The following is a 17,666-nucleotide window of genomic DNA, read 5'->3' as shown; positions in this document are numbered from 1 at the left end:
CCCTCGGCGGGGTCTGTGCCGCCGCCGCTGCCAGGGCAGGACAAAGGCTCATTAACACGTGATGGGACCGCGCTTCATAAATGGGACTGGAGCGAGAGGGAGCCAGAGACCGAGCGCGAGCAGAGGGAGAGGCAGGGACCGCGCGAGCGGGGCGAGGCGACGGGCGCCCGGGCTGGCGGAGACCCGCAGCCCGACACGCCGAGCCAGGCGGGGCGACCGGGGGGCCCCCGTGAAGAGCCGGGGGGGGCTCGCTGGAGGCGGGAGCAGAGGGGGCGCCAGTCCCCGTTGCTGTCGCGGGCGGGCGCAGGAGGCAGTGGACGCCGGCGCACAGACCGACTGACTTACTGACCGACCGCCGGAGGCACACTGCGCTCCACCCCACCCCTCCTCGCCCGCGTCCCGGCGCCGGCGCCGCCTCCCTCCCTCTACTCCCTCTGCCACCCCATCCTTCTCCACTTCTTTTCCGCCTCCGCCTCTTCTTGGCTCCCGCGGCGCCAGTGCTTTCCCCTGGCCCGGGCGGGGCGTCTCGGCTCCCTGCAGAGATCTCCGTAGAGTCAGGGGGGGACATTTCGTTCTAGCGGAGAACCAGCCCCTGGACTGGGCAAGAGGTGCCGAGGGAGCTTCTGCCCCGAGGACCGGGGGATGCGAAGGGTAAGACCTGGCAGAGTTGCGTTTGAAAATACTTTTCCCGCCTCCCGCCCCCTCGGGTACTGACCAGTGCGGTCCCCAAGTGTCCTTTCGTGCAGTTCCTTTCCAGGAGCAAATCGTGCGTCGGTGTTTACTTAGCCGTATAGCTCCAGCCTGTTAACTGTGGTCTGTGCTACTTCTGGAGGCTTCTACCATTTACTATTTATTGAATGTGTGTGCACCTGGTTCCCTTTATGCTCTGATGTCTGTTTGTAGAAAATGTGTAATTGTGCATGTTTGAAAAACCGGCGCTTCAGTTGGTGCTTAATGTCTACAAACCGTATGAGCACAAGTCGTCCCATTGATCTTTGCACCAAACCTAGAAACCGACTAAAGCAAAATATTAGATGTCATAAGGAAATGGGTGTCAAATAATAAACTTCTGATATAGAAAAAGATAGCTATGGATACCGCTTCTTTTTAAGGAAAAACATTGAACTAATACCTAAATGTGAATGTTGATAGAATCATTTAACTCAGTTTAACTCAGAACTAGCCATTAGATGAATAAAGTTGATGCTACGTTTTTAAAAGACATTTCTTGCAAGGGCTCACAAGTAATAAATGGACCACCTCCCCCAATACGAATGCGTTTGCTATTATAGACCTGAGAAATTGTTGTTTGATTATTTGAAAGTTTAAAAGCAACATGCGTGTTTCTAATTTTAATAGGTTATTTATCTGTCTAAGGTTTTAAGTGGACAGATGAGAAGAACAAAAAAACATTTGGTAACCTATTAATCATTTTGCTTCCCGTCTTTTTTATTTTCTTCCAAATAAGTGCTATTCTTGCCTTTGTTGTTGATTTCTTGATATTTTAAGCCTCCTCAGGCATTTAATCTAATAGAAGATTAGAGCAGATTTACTGGTTTTAAAGGTGTTGAAAGATAATCTCTATAGGTCCCATAACTTCTTATTTTTATTAGCACGTTCATATCTTTTGAACAATGGGAGGAATGTAATTTCTTAGAGGAAACTCAGTGGACAGTGAGTATCAGTGGGGTCACCACTGACATCAATCTATTTTGCAGAGTATTGAGCTCAAAGCAACCAACCTTTAAGGTTCCCATAGGACTTTATCTAATTTAAAGTGTTGCTTTTCTAATCCCACCCTACTGACAGTTTGTAAGGGAAGATACACTGATTGATTTTTTTTCTCTGTCTTTTTTTTTCTGGTACACCTTCCCGCTTCCCTGCTTTTTAACTCAGTTAAGAACAGTTTTATCAAAATAAAAAGCCATATATGGTTCCTTAAGTGAGACAGATTATTTCCAGGTTATATCCACACGTGCATAGAACACACACACATACCGAATTTTAAATATTGCATACTGCAAGCAGTTTTTTGTAGGCACAATGACAGTTACCGTAGTTGGGCAAGAAGCTTGAGGTGGGACATGGTTCATAAAAAGCTAATCCATTTTAGGTTATCAGGAGAACTTACTGTAAACAGATTCTTTTTTTGTTTCAAAGATGTCTCCTACTCCAGGCGAGGAGCCCTCTTGGCTGAGGTATGTATCAAGTGTCTGAGGGGAGAGGTTTCATTGTGTTCCTCAGTCTCCATGGGGCTAAAATGATGCCACAGGATGGAAATGCTCAGTTATGACCTTTCAGAAATAAAATTACTATGCTCACATATTTGTTGTTAGGAAGGCAAATTAGATGTTCATACCTCTACATTTTAATAGCATTAATACACATGTATGTATAAAGCATGTTATAACTAGAACCTTAAATGAGCCTTAGGTGCTGTTATATAATTTAGTGTGTAAAGTTTTGTATTCTTGTGAAAATCACCTCTCACGTTAGAGTCGTGCCTGGCTTTGTTTGTTATCCAGTGTTTTCTGTCTTTTTTCTGTTACCCTTTTCCCAGTGGACTGTGTTCCTCTCTGCCTTGCCTGTGAGATTGCTCTTCTCTAATAAGCTTAGCTGCAGGATCAGTGTGTTCTTTTTGGCATTTCAAAATGTTAAAATAGTGAAATTGTTAAATGTTACCAAGATGAAACTGCAGGGAATGAAATTCTCCAAAAGAACCACTATGTTTGTGGCATATTATAGTCTATTCCAAAAGAAAACTCCTTGAATCGGTTTACCTATTTTATCAAGAAGGAAGCAGTCCCATTGATTGGGTTGATAAGTGTTTAGTATGCAGTGTCAGCTTATTAATTACTAAGGCAAAGCCTGTGAAACTCTTTCAAAACAATCCTGTGACATTCTTTTTTGCTTTGACTCAGAATGAACATTATAACCACTAGGAAATTTAGACAGGCTCCTTAGTTGCCTTACCTATTAGTGGTTGCAATTCGAATGGGAATAATTTGCTGTGTAGGAATAAACGATTATGAAATGGAACTTATAATAGCAGTTTATAGTTTACCACGCTTACCAAATGTTTCTTCCCAGAAAACAGTTGGCATAATAAGGAAAGGGATTATTTCCCATAACCAGCTATCCAGGAATGCTGCAAAAAAAGTGTAACAAATTGAATTTGGAAATACCTAACGACATGTAATTAGCAAAATGAGGTTTGGTTTTAGCTTCTTGAATTTGGTTAGTAAGATGGAGCCTGTCCTTTAGGTTGCTGGGGTAATTACGTTAGCTCAGTTGCATAAAGAACACAGATGAGAGCTTTCATTGCCTGTGAAAAAAGATGCTATGTCTCCACCACTGTGTCTTCTATTTTTGTATTCATCATTTTCTAATTGAACTGACAAATAGTTAGAGTGAAACCAGCCTTTGGGCTTAAATTATTTAATAATTCTGCTTTTCACTCTGAAACAACCTGGATCTAGTGTTGTTTGAAAAATTGCAAGGGGCAAGTTTACATCTTGCATATCTGTGTTTTGAGGGACAGCCCCAACTCTCCTGATTTTTTTTTTTCTTCTTCTATTGATTGAAGATTGGAAGAGAACTTAAGAATAAGAGGTCATTTAAACCAATTTATGTATTTTATATTGCTAAAATTTCAACTTCATATCCCCTCACCCCTGATCTCTAGATTTCTAATCCTGATATGATAAAAATGTTAACTTCGTATCATAACTACATGAGCGCTGATTTTTTGGGGGGCATCCAATGGCGAGGAAGTCAACACTTTGCCACTACCTTGTTCTTTAATGCTTTTGATAACCACTTAATTCACTTAGTCTTAAGTTAGAGTGAATTATAATATAGATTAATTTAGAGTTCTCTAAAATATTTTCTGGACTGAAGGAAGTAATAAATTTTAATCTGAATACACATAATACCAAATTATATACTGCATAATTTTAGATGACTGATTCATGAACACCGTTTTGTATACATACATAAATAAACTTTCTCATAGATGTAGATCATGACCAAAATAAAAATGTAGACACATTGCATTTCTGTATCTGAACATAATTCTGATTTTAAATAAATACTACAAATTTGGGAAAATGTCCAAGTTCCAAGCAGCTGTGCAGATGGACACGCAGACTCAAGACAAAAAGAAGTATCCACTTTGAATCAAAACAAGGCTGTTCTTGTTTTCCAGGATAGGTGGAAATCCGTTCCAGTCCCACGTGTTCTGAGAATCTTGCAGATATTCCAAGATGAGCATCACCACATTCAGTTATAAATTTTACCATAAACACTGATGGGTTTAAGACAGTTTTTTGTTTTTGTTTTTGTTTTTTTAATCAGTCTTGCTAATTGTTTATTAGTTTCGGGAATTAGGGTTCCACCAGTTGAAAGAAAATGTAAATTATTACCATAGCACAAAATGCATATTGAGATAGTTAGATTTGTTACAGAAAATGCATTATAATGTTATCAAAGTAAGTTAAAACTCTGGAATTTGTGAGAGGGCAAAGCAAGATTGATTTCAATAGTTTTCAGCACCTCTCCTGCTATTATTTGAATTGTTCATGTTAGATGAACTTCTATCCATACTTGCCCACATAGAGAATAAATATCTTTATGACATATCAGTAATATTAGGTCAAAGCCATTACATAATCAGTGTAAAATATAAATTATCAATATAAAATACTTACTAAAAGCTTTCCTGGATCATATTTCTTCACCGGACAGGGTATCTCATAGTGAAATAAAGTACAATATATTTTATTATAATAGTTTTCCTGACAGTTAGTTGCACATATGCTGAATCTAGTTTTCATTGGTATTTTACATATATCTGAAGGTTTTCCATGTAGATTATTAATGAGTGACATTGAATAGCCTCTATCCTAAAACAGTTTCATTTGGTCAAGTTAATTTAGTAATTGTGGAACTCTTAAGGTTCATAGTTGCATTTTAGGGGGTTTTGAGAAAAGCATTGTTGATTCCTCAAACTTGAGCAAATGGACAGACTTTGCTGCTGTTCTGGGAATATTGTGAATTCTGTTTTAACCCCAGCTGGAGAAATTTTCACACGTGCACTTTAGGAAAGCTTTCAAAGTTTTGCTCTCTTGGTTTTGTTTTTAATATGTGGGTTGAAACTGGGAATCATTAGGTGGGGATCATTATTTTTTAACTAACTTGTTTTTGTTTTTTTTTTAGCCCATTGTGCTTTTCTGTAGAGTCTGTATTTTTAAATAAGTTTCTTAAAGTTGATTTTGCCTTTTTTGAAAGCAAGAAAGATTTAAGTTCAGTTTTCTTTTAACATAGAGAGCAAATAATTTTTCCCTAAGCGGACAGTATTTTATTATTTAATGTCTTATTTTTCTGCTATTATTTGGATTCTTAATTGTTTAGACTTTGGATTAGTTGGAGAGAGACTGGATATCTTAAGTACCATTATCAACTTTGAATAGAATTTAACCTTTTTAACTTTAGAGATAAAGTGCAGTATACTTTCTGAAATTTGATAATGTAGTATCTATTTTTTTTTTCTCTACCAGAAAATTCCATGCTATTGCTTTTTAAAGAAAGGCAGAGGCATTTTTCAAAGATGTGCCAGGCAATCTGTTGTGGTAGTTTAATATACTGACAAATGTTTTCACAAACTGTGTATGTCCAGAGAATATTTAAATATGATGAAAATACAATATAATTAGAAAATCATGTTTCTTAAAGTTTATGTTTAAATGGGAAGTTCTCCCTCTTTATCATCTTTTCTCATTCTCTTAGACCTTATCTTTAGGGGAGAAAATTGAAGTCAATATGAGTTCTGTAAAACTGCGTTAAGTTATAAAGAATGTTGTCTTCAAACTGGTGATAAATCCTATTATGCTTTTTACAAAACAAAACCCCATTTTAAATAAATTTCTACTTATATGGACATTTATACTGGATAATTTTGTAACATTGATTTCTGTTGGTCAAGAGGCTAAAAAGATGTTTTTAATATAGCAGGTAAACCAATATCATTGATCTCCCTCAAAATGATCATTTGGACAGTGTGCCTTTGTCACTTGTGTTTGCTTTTAACTCATCTATATTTAAAAATAAATCAAATTTATTTTTTCTTTATAAGAAAGACTTAATACCACCCTGATCTCAAGTATTTTGATTTATTCCATGGTAGCTGGTTAAATTGACCAGATTTTCAGTTCATTTCAATGCATTGCTTCCAGAATTTGTAAATGTATTCTTTTGCTTTTGAGGTGTAGTGAACAAGCAGTATACATACATAGAAAAAGTAAAGCTAGGTAATTTATTACATCACTAAAGTAAGCAAAAGATGGCCCAACAAGTTCTGTATCTCTGCCTACATTGGAATTTGACTTTGGGAGATATACAAGTACTTTTTGAAATAATATCCAATTTCTTGTAAACAACAAAAAATGAAACCATTGGATGCTTCTAGTTCTCAGCTAAGGTAACTAATTATGAATAATCTTTGGTCCATTTTTATGAATGAAATAATTAGGGAACAGTTTTCCTGGAGTCTTGAACTTAAGTGTTTTGAAATTCATTTCCATACATATATAACTTCTAGGTATTTTTCAAAGTATTGACCAACTATAAACAGTGTAAATTGCATAATTACCACAGTACTTCTATAAGATAATGTGTAGTAGATCTGTATTCCTTAGGCCTGCTGCGAAATTTTCATTGTAGTCTGTCGGTTTCTGCATTCATTTCTGGTGATATTTTATGTTTCTGAAGAAAAGACAAGAAAAAGAAACATTTGCAGCTTTAAAAAATAAGCTGAGATGTTAATTACTTTTACTTCTTTCCTGTTCTGTTTTGCTTAGTAATCACAGGTTCCTTCACAGTAGTATTAAAAGAAATGACTTAGCCATCCTATAAGTCTTTGTATAGACTTTGTACATAGAATTAGGAGAAAATGGTGTAGAGTTCTTAATTTATATCTCTGTGTTATGTCAGTACACATTGTATCCTGAAACCACTTTACTTTGCTGGACAAAATATATAATAACACATTTCCTGAAAACGTCTCGAGAGGCCCTAAATTATGGAGTGAAAAAACCTTGAGCAGTTCCTCACTCCATATGCTTATTTTGGGCTAAACTACATGATTCTATGCCAGTCAACTAGAAATACCTTGGTTTTAAAGATCTTCCATGGGAGCCTGCTCTATCATGAGCAGTCTCCCTTAGCAATCCATCTCAACGACCTAAAAACCTATACTCATAGAACATTTTTTTCCCATTTAACCTTAGTTCTTTAAAAGGTTAATTCTATTCCCCTTTTCCTTTCAGTCTTTTTTCTCTGAGAGAGATAGGAAAAGGCAACACCTACACCAACAGGGTCTTCATGTCATGCTCCACCCCCTACCTCAGCCAGTCCAGATCACAGGCATGCATGTGAGAGAGGCCCCAGGACACAAACTCAGGCCCTTCCCACGTGGGTCCAATTGCTTTACCACTGTGCCACAACCTGGCCCCTAATAATAGTTCTTAAACTTCAAAAGACTTTAGAATCTTCTGGACACTTTGTTGAACACATAGATGCAGGCCATTTCATGGCTTGGTGGCTGAGGTGGCTAGATCCCACATGGCCAACTTGTGTAGTTCAAGTCCCAGATATGGTGGTTTGACAAATACACAGGGCACATGTGTATGTGTGCCCAGAATCCTGAAAGTAAGGAGAAACAGAGGAGACGAGATTGAGGTGTACTCATTCCCCCTGGGGGATGCTTTCTCACTTCTCTCTCTCTCTTGCTCTCTCTCTCTCTCTTGCTCTGTCTCTCTCCACCAAGTGCACCTGCCGTCTGGAAAAATCAAAACAAAACACAACAAGGGAAGACACAGATTCATTCCAACCTTAAGTTTCTTAATCCACAGATATGAGCTGGCATCTAGAAATAGCTGGAGACCACCTTGTGAGAACCACTAACCTATACAGTAATTCTGAGTGCACTTACAGACCCCTATGTAACTTCTCAGATAATTTTTAAAGAAATACACTAGAATTTCCAGCCCACTTGTACCTGTCAAATTTACTAATTCTAAACCTTCATCCACTTTTTATGAACACTTTCAGTTTCTCAACCTTGTTCATGATCTCATAATTGTATCACACAACTAGGAAGGGTGTGACCCCAGATAAGTACAGTCGAACTGTCTTATAGCTTCAAGCTGCAGCCAACTTGCATGCTTACTTCCTAATGACCATTTCCGAAGCATATTTTGCATCACTCCCGAAACCTGGTTCTTCCAGTTCTGTTTGTATATAATTATTTGCATCTTGAAAGTGTATTTTTCTGTTTATGCCTTGCATCGTTAGTACACACTGAAAATTTTCTAAACATTTCACCTAAAGCAGGTGATACATAAGCACCTAGTTTTAAAAATAAGATTTGAAGAAAATGCTAGATTCACACAATGAGAAAAACTTATTTAAAATTATTCCAGTAAGAAAATGATAGGAGTAAGGAAATTGAATTATTTATAAAGTCGCTGTGTCTTCAATTTGTGTGACTATTTGAACCAATATTCACTTTTCTTATGAAATATTACATTTTATTCCTCATAATAATAGAAAATTATTTTCCATTCTTTTCCTTCACAGAGTTATGACCTGTGTGATGATTTTATATTTGGAAATTGGAAAAGCAAATATTTCATAAAATAGAAATGAGTTGTGTTTGTTATTAGAATTGATTTTGGCCTCTGAGATCTCCCTTTTCCTTTTACCATCTTTGAGTATAAACATATTTGTTTTCAGTAGAACTACTTTTCTTTACTCATTCTTAATTACTTTCTTGAGGCAGAATTTCAGATATTCACAATTAATTTTTATCAATATATTAAATTTTTTCAATGCCCTTTTGCCTCAGAAAAGTAATTAGAAATTTAGTTTTGGTAGGCAGTAGTAATAACCCATTTTAACCCTGCATGACTTATTTTTTTATTTGTATTTTAATTAATTCAGTTGTAAAGTACATAAAATGTTGTAGCAGGAGAAGTTACCCAACCAAAGCAAGAACTATGTCCACTGAATAGAATAACAAATTGATTCCCGAGGCTTATAAAAAAGCCACTCCATCTAGTGGTCAAATTTTTACATAACTTCTCTTGATAAGTTGTTTTGAAAACACATTTGCAAATGGACAAATCCATTTGGGAAAAATTGATGCATAACAACATGCATTTGGGGGAAGGAAAAAGTACATTATAATAATAATTTCATGTATTATCTTTAAAATCTATCAACGGTGTGTAATTAGGATTCAAAGTTGTGCATATCACAAAGATCCTCGAGAGGTGGCTAACCATATGGTTCATAGTACACGCTCAGGCTGAACAAGGATCAGAATAAAGAGTAAATACCTGATCTTTGTCCAGAACTTCCGCTTGTAACCAATGTAACTTCTATTTGATGCTTAGCTAAAAGATACTGGGGCAAATACGTATTGGTGCTTTTTATCTAATTTTTACATTCGAGCAATTTTTTCTCCAGGTAGATGTTTGTAGGATACCAAGACTCATATCTAATCCTCCTGAGCAGTTGGCTTTATGTCAAGGAAATCTCTGGAGTGAAAGTCATTCTGTTAAGTTAGGCCTGCCATGTTGCTGATGTATGGCAACATTCATTTAGTAAACAGGTACTGAATGTCCTCTCTGTGCCAGACAGGGCCAGGCCACATAAAATGGGTCCCAACTTTCAAGGTGTTCATATTCTGAAAGGCTTAGACACAAGAAAGATGACTACATAGGGCCCGGCTGCGGGAGTAATGCAATGGAACCCATATGCAGAGGTCCTGGATTCATGTACCAGGACCTCCCTGTGCACGCAAGGCATGAGTGTATATGCCCATGGTCCAGGCTAGCTAGGACTGGGGGTGGATTGATATGTGAGGACCCTGTTAGGGGTGCCTGTCTCTGTATCACTCATGGAAGAAATAAACAAACTTAGAAAAGAAAGACTGCTGCTGAATGGCTCAACATCACCCATCATCTCTCCTGGGAGGAACCTCAAGCATAAATAGGAAGAGGATTTATACACCCTAATATTATCTAATGATAAAATCACTGTTACATACTTTTATACTCTAACGTTCTTCTGGGGAAGAGAGAGGATAAATGGTGGTCTTTATTGGAAGTGTTGGGGTGGAGTGATGAGGCATTTCTTTTTTCCTTGAACTGACCCATATCCATGACACAGGCATGAAGCACAGATACATTTTGGAGGTAGTATATCACAGCAAATGTTCATGGCTTGAAATATAATGTCAACCATGTGAGGCACAGGGTACATGCCCTTTACAAATGTGTTAAAGTCTGTCAAGATGTGTAACTTTATATTCATCAGCCACATTGCTGTTACATGTCTCTGTGCTCACTTGGCCCTGAGAGTCAGTAGCAATCACTGATTTGTTGGAGTCCTACTAAGGTTTACATTATTTTGCTTCCAGCCAAGAATGTTGAACTGGCCACAGATAGGATTCTTCCCCCTGAGCCTAAGAAATCCTCATGTCTTAGGAGCAGGGGAGCAGGGAAGCAGGGGGGAAGTTGTATGATTTCAGATGAGTTTGAATTTCCCCATGTTGGGAATGAATGTTTCAAACTTTCATTTATTAACAAACATCAGTCTCATTCAGACTAAAGAAGGTGCCCTTTTCATGTCTCACTGGTGTTATGAAGAGTGGCATTACCATCCATAGTCTTGTTAATTGACTAATGAAGCAAATTAAAAAAAAAAGTTAATGGCAAAGATGACTTAGATTTTATTTATTTGCCAATGGTCACTGCAAATAAGATGCTAATCCAAAGTGAAGATTTATAGCTTAAGGGCTGGCCAGCAGGTGGCATGGTGGTTTAGGCACTGGATACCCATATGACCAACTGCAGTTCGAGTTCCAGACCTAGCAGTTTGAAAATCAGGCTGGGTGTGTGTGTATGCATGCCCCAAATCCCAGGAGGAGACTAGAAAAGAAAGGATGGCAGTATGGCCAATCCCCCCTCACTTTCCCTCTCAATGTCTCTCTTTGTCTCTCTCTCTAGCTAGCACACTGTACTACAACAAAAATCTTAATTTTTTTTTTTTAATTTACAGCATATAGTTGATTGTCATACTTTGCCCCCATAGACCATGGGGCAAGGATGATTTGTAGATGTTCTCGGCATCATTTATTCTGTCAATGAATCATCCCTTCACATTTTAGTTAATTACTATTAAATTATCATGTACTGCTTATAACCTCCTTTCTCCCAAGTGGACCCTTTCTTCTCCCTAGAAATGAAAGAAACAGTGTCTTACCAAATGGTTCCTAGACCTTGGTGTGAGGAGCGAGGACTTTGAGTAATGCAGACCTGTTGAAGTTCAGCATAGTCTCCTCTAGTTGGAGACTTGAACAAAATATTTTTACCTCTCTAAGCCTCCTATTTCGTATGTATAGGATGCAAGTTGTAATAGCACCTACACCTTTGTGTAAATACTGAAGAAAAAAATATATATATTTAGCACGATGCCTGGCACATGATAAACATTCAAATATTCTTAGATGAAAATACATGGGAGTTAGGACTTTCTAACTAAAGTTAGGGTTTTCTCTCTTGTGCATTTACCCCATCCATGTTATCTCTGATTTGAACCTGGGGAAACAAGATTGGGCTTTTAGTTTGTGTGCTTATTGATTCAAGGAGAACCTTTGCCCTTGAAGGGAGAAGAATCTGAAAACTTGGCTGCACAATTGGACATCAGATAGCATACTTCTAACAAACTATTACTTGTAACTAATTGTGGAGTCCTTGGTAATTAATTGTGGAGGGAACAGCCTGTTTACTGGGGTCTACATTTGATAGGACTCAGAATAATAAATTGCTTTCTTGACTTAATAGTCAAATACATGCATAATAATGAGGAGCCTATGGAGTATTTCGTCTATGGACAATGGCTTTTGTTCAACTGAAAACTTCATGTTCTCTCTAAGGAGAAGGCTGCTTCAGTAATTGTTTTCTTTATAGACTGTAGAAAAGGTATAGCTCTCAAGAAAAAGACCAGGCACTTAGTAGGAAGAAACATCTAAACAACCAAGAAAAATTAAATGGTAAATGTGATTTGTTATATAAGCCAATTAGTTATTTTTTCGGTATCATTAATTCACCTTTGTGACAGCATCATCACCAAATAGCATCTAAACCAGTGTAATTTCAAGTCATCATTTTCTTGAGCCCTGAAATTAAGTTTCAACAAGACTTTAAATGTTGTTAGGTGTATTTCATGTTAAGTGAGAACAGAGATACCACCCTGAAAGTATAATGTCTTTAGTTCATAGTAATTGACATATTTTCTTGAAAAATCGAACAGTTGTATGGCTGATAAATAATAGACCAGAGAAAATAATGTATTAAATACCTTCTCCTTTGTGTTGCAAAATATATGAAGAGCTGAAGCTTGGGACCAGCAGTTAGCATAATGGCTATGTTGCTGGACTCCCATGTAGTCGATCACAGTTCAAGTTCCAGACCCAGTGGTTTAAAAAACTCACGCCAGATGCGTGTGCGTGCATGCCCAAGATCCCAAGAGGAGAATGGAGGAGAAGGGATTGTGGCATGGCCATCCCCCCCCCCGGGGGGGGATTTCTTGCTTTCTGTCTCTTTCTGTCTGTCTGGTGAGCACATGTGTCCTATGACAAAAACCTCTCCAAAAAAAAAAAAGAGCTGAAGCTTTGAGGAGTCAATTGAGCATAACCAACATAGAATTTTCTTTCATATATAGGAAAAGGAGCTGACATTAATACAAGGAAGAAAGATTATGTATTTTTGCATCAATTATTAAGATAATTAAGTCAACCCTTTTTTCACTTTGCTGTAAAAAATGAAAAAAGTGACCAAACGAATAATTCCAAAACTCTAATAATGATGTAAGAGAAAAGACTTGGCCTGTTCATCTGGGCTGAGACATCATTTATCAAGATATATTTTGGCCCATGAGATCTGCCATGTATATTGAGGACATGGCTTAGACATAATGTAGTTATAAGAGTCTACTAAAAATTGCCCTACTAACTTTAGAGAAATAAATTAGCAATGTATTTTCTTGATCAAATTAGTAGAAACCAGAGTTGTACTCAGAAATGAATGGAAAATAAACATCCACTGTGAACTTTATTCTCTTGAACACTTTACAAGGCTTTTTTAAAATGAGGCCAGCCAAGAACAGCACAGAACCAACAAGGCTTGAAACTCCTGCATTTGAAATCCTGGCCTCCTATTCATTTAGATATTATGAGTCTGGCATTGTCTCCTTACAACATTTATGAACTTAGAGTACTAGAGAAGGAGCATGGGAGGCCAATACAGTCTAAAACTTTATGAGGGCACACCAATCTTTCTGAAGCTTCTAGAGATCTTTTTCTACTTCCCTGGACATGACATTTTTGGGGGAGCAAATACCGGCCTACTGCCTATTCCCCCAGAGATGTATCACAGTCAGAACTACAAAGATTTTGACTCCAGATGCAGCAGGGATAAATAACTTCAATTATTGAAATGTCTCTCTAAACCAAAGAAGGTCTAACAAGGGCCAGTAAGGATGAAAATAATGACTATTAAATTATGCCGATATAGAAATGTCTCTAATTCTACTTGAAGTCTGTTTTAAGCCTAATCAGAAACTTGGATATTTTATACATTATTGATTATAAAAATAAAGATATGAACTTTGAATAAACATTGAAAAAACAAAAAAACTCAAGCCCAGTCTTGTTTCTCCAGGTTCAAATCAGAGATAACATGGATGGGGTAAATGCACAAGAGAGAAAATCCTTACTTTAGTTAGAAAATTCTAACTCCCATGTATTTTTATCTAAGAATATTTGTATGTTTATCGTGTGCCATAAAATTCCTTTGATGCTACCATAACCTATTAGTTAATATATGAGAGGACTTCAAGAAGTGTGTGGGAAAATGGAATTAAAGTATAAGTTTATTTTGGTGCAAAATATTTTTTAAATCTATGCTTAGTTGTTTTTTGTTTGTTTGTTTAGTATACATTTTCCATAGTCCTTTCAAAGACTCTCCATGTATGCTTGTTTTGGGGGGGAGCTGAAGGGATAGGTATGAAGTAATTGAACATAAAGAATGGGTAATATTATAAAAATTGTGTTTTGAAAATAATAGAGTCCACTTCCTAAAATATTTTTTATTATTAATTACTATAAAGGTGTGACTTATGACTTAAATTGTTATATGTTGATTACATTTTTAAAAGCAGAATTCTAGAAAAATCTCCTTAAATGTAATTCACATTCTTTTACTATAGCTGCAATAAAAACCAACTGCTACTTTAATAGGTACATGTAAATATCTTGTTAGAAATTTCCAATTATGATATTCCCAGTAGCAAAGGAAAATAAAATTAATGGCAGCTACAACTCCCAAAGCCTAAGCTATATTATTAATGAACTCTCAAAGAAAACTCTCGATGCCAAAAAAGTAAGTTGGAAATTACTGTAATAATCCAAATGTAGAAATAAAGGAAAGAATTAAAACACAGAGAAGAGTTTTCTTACCATAATCCCATTAACTGTTAACATAGCTTGTGCAGTGATATTTTGACATTACCAAGATTCCTGAACTGCAGAAAATCCATGTATTTTTTTAAAACTGTATTACTTAATTAAGTTGGCTTATATTGGACAGAAATTATGTCTCATAACCCTGCCATGTCCTAGCTCAGATTTTAACATTCAGTTTGTGTTAATGAAAGTGGTTGTATAAAAAATGGGAAGTTGTGATCACATATGTGATGATCTTACTAGAGATTAACCACAGAAGCATGTTTTTGTATTACTGAATAAGTTGCTATCCTTCGTTTCCACTGAAGAATCTTTATAGATTCTCCAAATACTGAATAAAATTTTAATCCTTGGGGTCATGCCAATGCACAGATTTGTCTAGATGCGTTGGGATAGGAAATAGTGATTTAATAAGAGATAGTCTTAATTATTATTGGCAAAATGTCTCAATGTTTTTAATGAGGCTAGGAGACTTGGATATAACATAAGATGCAAAATGGCTTTAATTTAGTTACTGTTTATCTTCTTTTAAAGAATTATTTCATTTAACTTCATTTATTATTGTTATGACTATATTTAAATTTGACGAGAGAGAGAAAAAGAAAGTGAGAAAGCAAGCCGCAAGGTCTGGGACTGAACCATGGCTGGCCATGTGGGAGTCCAGCACCTTTAACCACCATGCCTCCTGCCAGCCCCATTGTTTATCTTTAAGACAGAACATAAGGTCTGAAAAACATACTCCAGAATTTAGAAACATGGATTCATCTGAAAATCCTTTAAATGCTGGAGAATTTATTTAACATCTAATGGACTTCACTTTCTCATCTGTGAAATGGGGGTTATAAGTAAGCATCTAATGGACTGTTGTGGTAATTTCATAATAGAAAGACAATATATATGGGAAAAAAATCCTGAGTGTAATAGGCATTCAATGAGATTTCCACTCTTTCACCCATGTATGCACTTCTATTTGCTTCATTAAATTCTGAGAAAAAAAGAAGTTGAATAAATGACCTATGATCTAATTAAGGCAATGAATATTCTTGAGCTATAATTCATTCATATTATAATTAGTATATAGTGTATGGCAGAGAGCCATAAGTACTAAGTAATTAATATATATTGAAGTCTTACTTTGTGCTAGGCACTATGCTAAGTGCTTTTACATGCGTTTATTTTCATTTAATGTTCAGAAGAGTTTTGTGATTTAGGTGTTACTATCATCATTTTTGTCATCATATCCATTTTGTAGATAAAATACTGAGGCTTGGAAAGATTAGCTAATTACTGAGAACAGTCTGTCACTAATCTCAGCCTGCTAACTCCTTCTTCAGTGTTCCCACTATTGACCAGTGTTTTGACTGGAATCAGTGAGGAAAATAAGGGAGATACTAATATTTCTTACTTAGCATAAAGAGATGATGTATCTTAAAGGTTAAAAGCAAGGACTCTAGACCTGCACTTCCCAGTGTGGTAGCCACTAGCCACAAAGGTCTATTAAGCACTCAAAATATGGCTAACATCTGGACCTACTAGAAGTGCTAATGAAAAATCACTTACCTCTGTGTCTATTACTGGAAATAGGGTTAATAGCACCTACCTCATAGGGCCATTTGAGAATAAGCAAGTTGATATACATATAAAGGTTGGAGTGCCACTTGCCCATAATAAACTCTCTCTGTATACATTTAAAAGTGGATAGTCAGTGGGGCCGGCAGGTGGAGTAGTGGTTGAGGCTTTGGACTTGCACATGACTGACTGTGGTTTGAGTCCTGGACTCTCTGGCTTAAAAACTCATGCTGGGAATGTGTGCACGTGTGTCTAAAATCCCAAAAGAAGACTGGAGGAGAAGGGATTGTGATGTGGCCATCACCCCTAGGAGATGACTTCTCACTTTCTTTCTGTCTGTCTCTCTGTCTCTCCAGCAAGTGCACATACCCTATAGCAAAAATATCTGAAAAAAAAAAAAAAAGCAGATAGCAAGACTTGGTGCTCTACCTGATTGTAGAGGTCAAATAACATGATAGTATAGCATCATAGTATGTCCAAGGTAGAAACTTACATGACTAAAGAGGCTATCGTTAATGCCATTAGACATTAGAAATGTAGAAACAATGTGGCTGGAGTCCATTTATTATAGGAGTATTTGCAATAGCAAAATGTGATGAACAACCTAAATTTTTTTTTATCAGTACGACACTGGGCCCATGTATTTAACAGATCTGAATCTGTCAAATTATGAGGAAGACTTTGCATACTAATATGGACCTGCCCTCAATGTATATAGTCATGCATTGCTTAAAGACAGGGATGCATTCTGAGAAATAGACTATTAAGTGGTTTCACCATTGTGCAATCACTGCAGAGAATACTTACACAAACCTAGATGGCACAGCCTACTGTGCACTGAGGCCAAATGGTGTAGCCTATGCTCCCTTATGTGTCCACTCCCATGCATGCAGTTTGTCATTGACTGGACTATTGTTTCACAGCATATGAGTGTCTTTCTAAGTGGAAAGCATGGTAGTGTTAATAGTCTATTATTGTTTCCTTAAAAAGTAAATAGGTTAAGTATATATCATTGAATATGCATGGAATATCTCTGGAAGAAGTAACAAGAAACATAATTGCCTCTAAGAAAACTGGGTTGCTAAGTTATAGGAATGAGGGAGATTGATTTTTTCCCTTATATTCTTCTCTACTTTTTGAATTTTGCACCTTGTGAATATAATGTATATATAGATGTATATGTATATAAATATACAAAATAATTTTAAATAAATTAGTTTCTAACTGGGAAATGCAAAGGGAAAATCAGTTGCCTGAGGGAAAATGACTTCAAGAATGGAAACTATAGAATGGCTCCCAATAGCTACTTGGAAATGTGGGTTCCAGCCTTGGTTTTCAGGCCAAATGTCCATTGAGTTAATTATCTTCCTGTTCTCTAATTTTATGAAAAGTCAAATATTATTAAACCACCAATTTAATACACCAGCTAATAAAAATCCAACTGCCATCTTATTAGGTTCAGTGAAAATTTTCACAAGAGCCCAACTCTCCTTTCCTGCTGCTGACT

The 17,666-nt window shown here is 36.7% G+C and overlaps 1 protein-coding gene across 2 annotated transcripts in view; it reads left to right on the top strand.

Moving 5' to 3' along the window:
• The first annotated feature begins 562 nt into the window (after positions 1-562).
• Positions 563-17,666, top strand: part of CNR1 (cannabinoid receptor 1) — a 24,752-nt gene continuing 7,648 nt past the window's right edge. Inside the window, exons 1-2 of one of the 2 annotated variants that reach the window (XM_006164361.3) lie at positions 563-651; positions 2,161-2,198. The gene's annotated coding sequence lies outside the window, so the exon portion shown is untranslated. The remainder of the gene's footprint in view (positions 652-2,160; positions 2,199-17,666) is intronic. The other variant, XM_006164360.3, reaches the window with a different exon arrangement.

The sequence above is a fragment of the Tupaia chinensis genome, unplaced genomic scaffold (assembly GCF_000334495.1).
Source record: "Tupaia chinensis unplaced genomic scaffold, TupChi_1.0 Scaffold143609_1, whole genome shotgun sequence".
NCBI classification, from domain to species: domain Eukaryota; kingdom Metazoa; phylum Chordata; class Mammalia; order Scandentia; family Tupaiidae; genus Tupaia; species Tupaia belangeri.
Note: the sequence above shows the minus strand (reverse complement) of the source record. Positions and strands in the feature narration are given on the sequence as shown.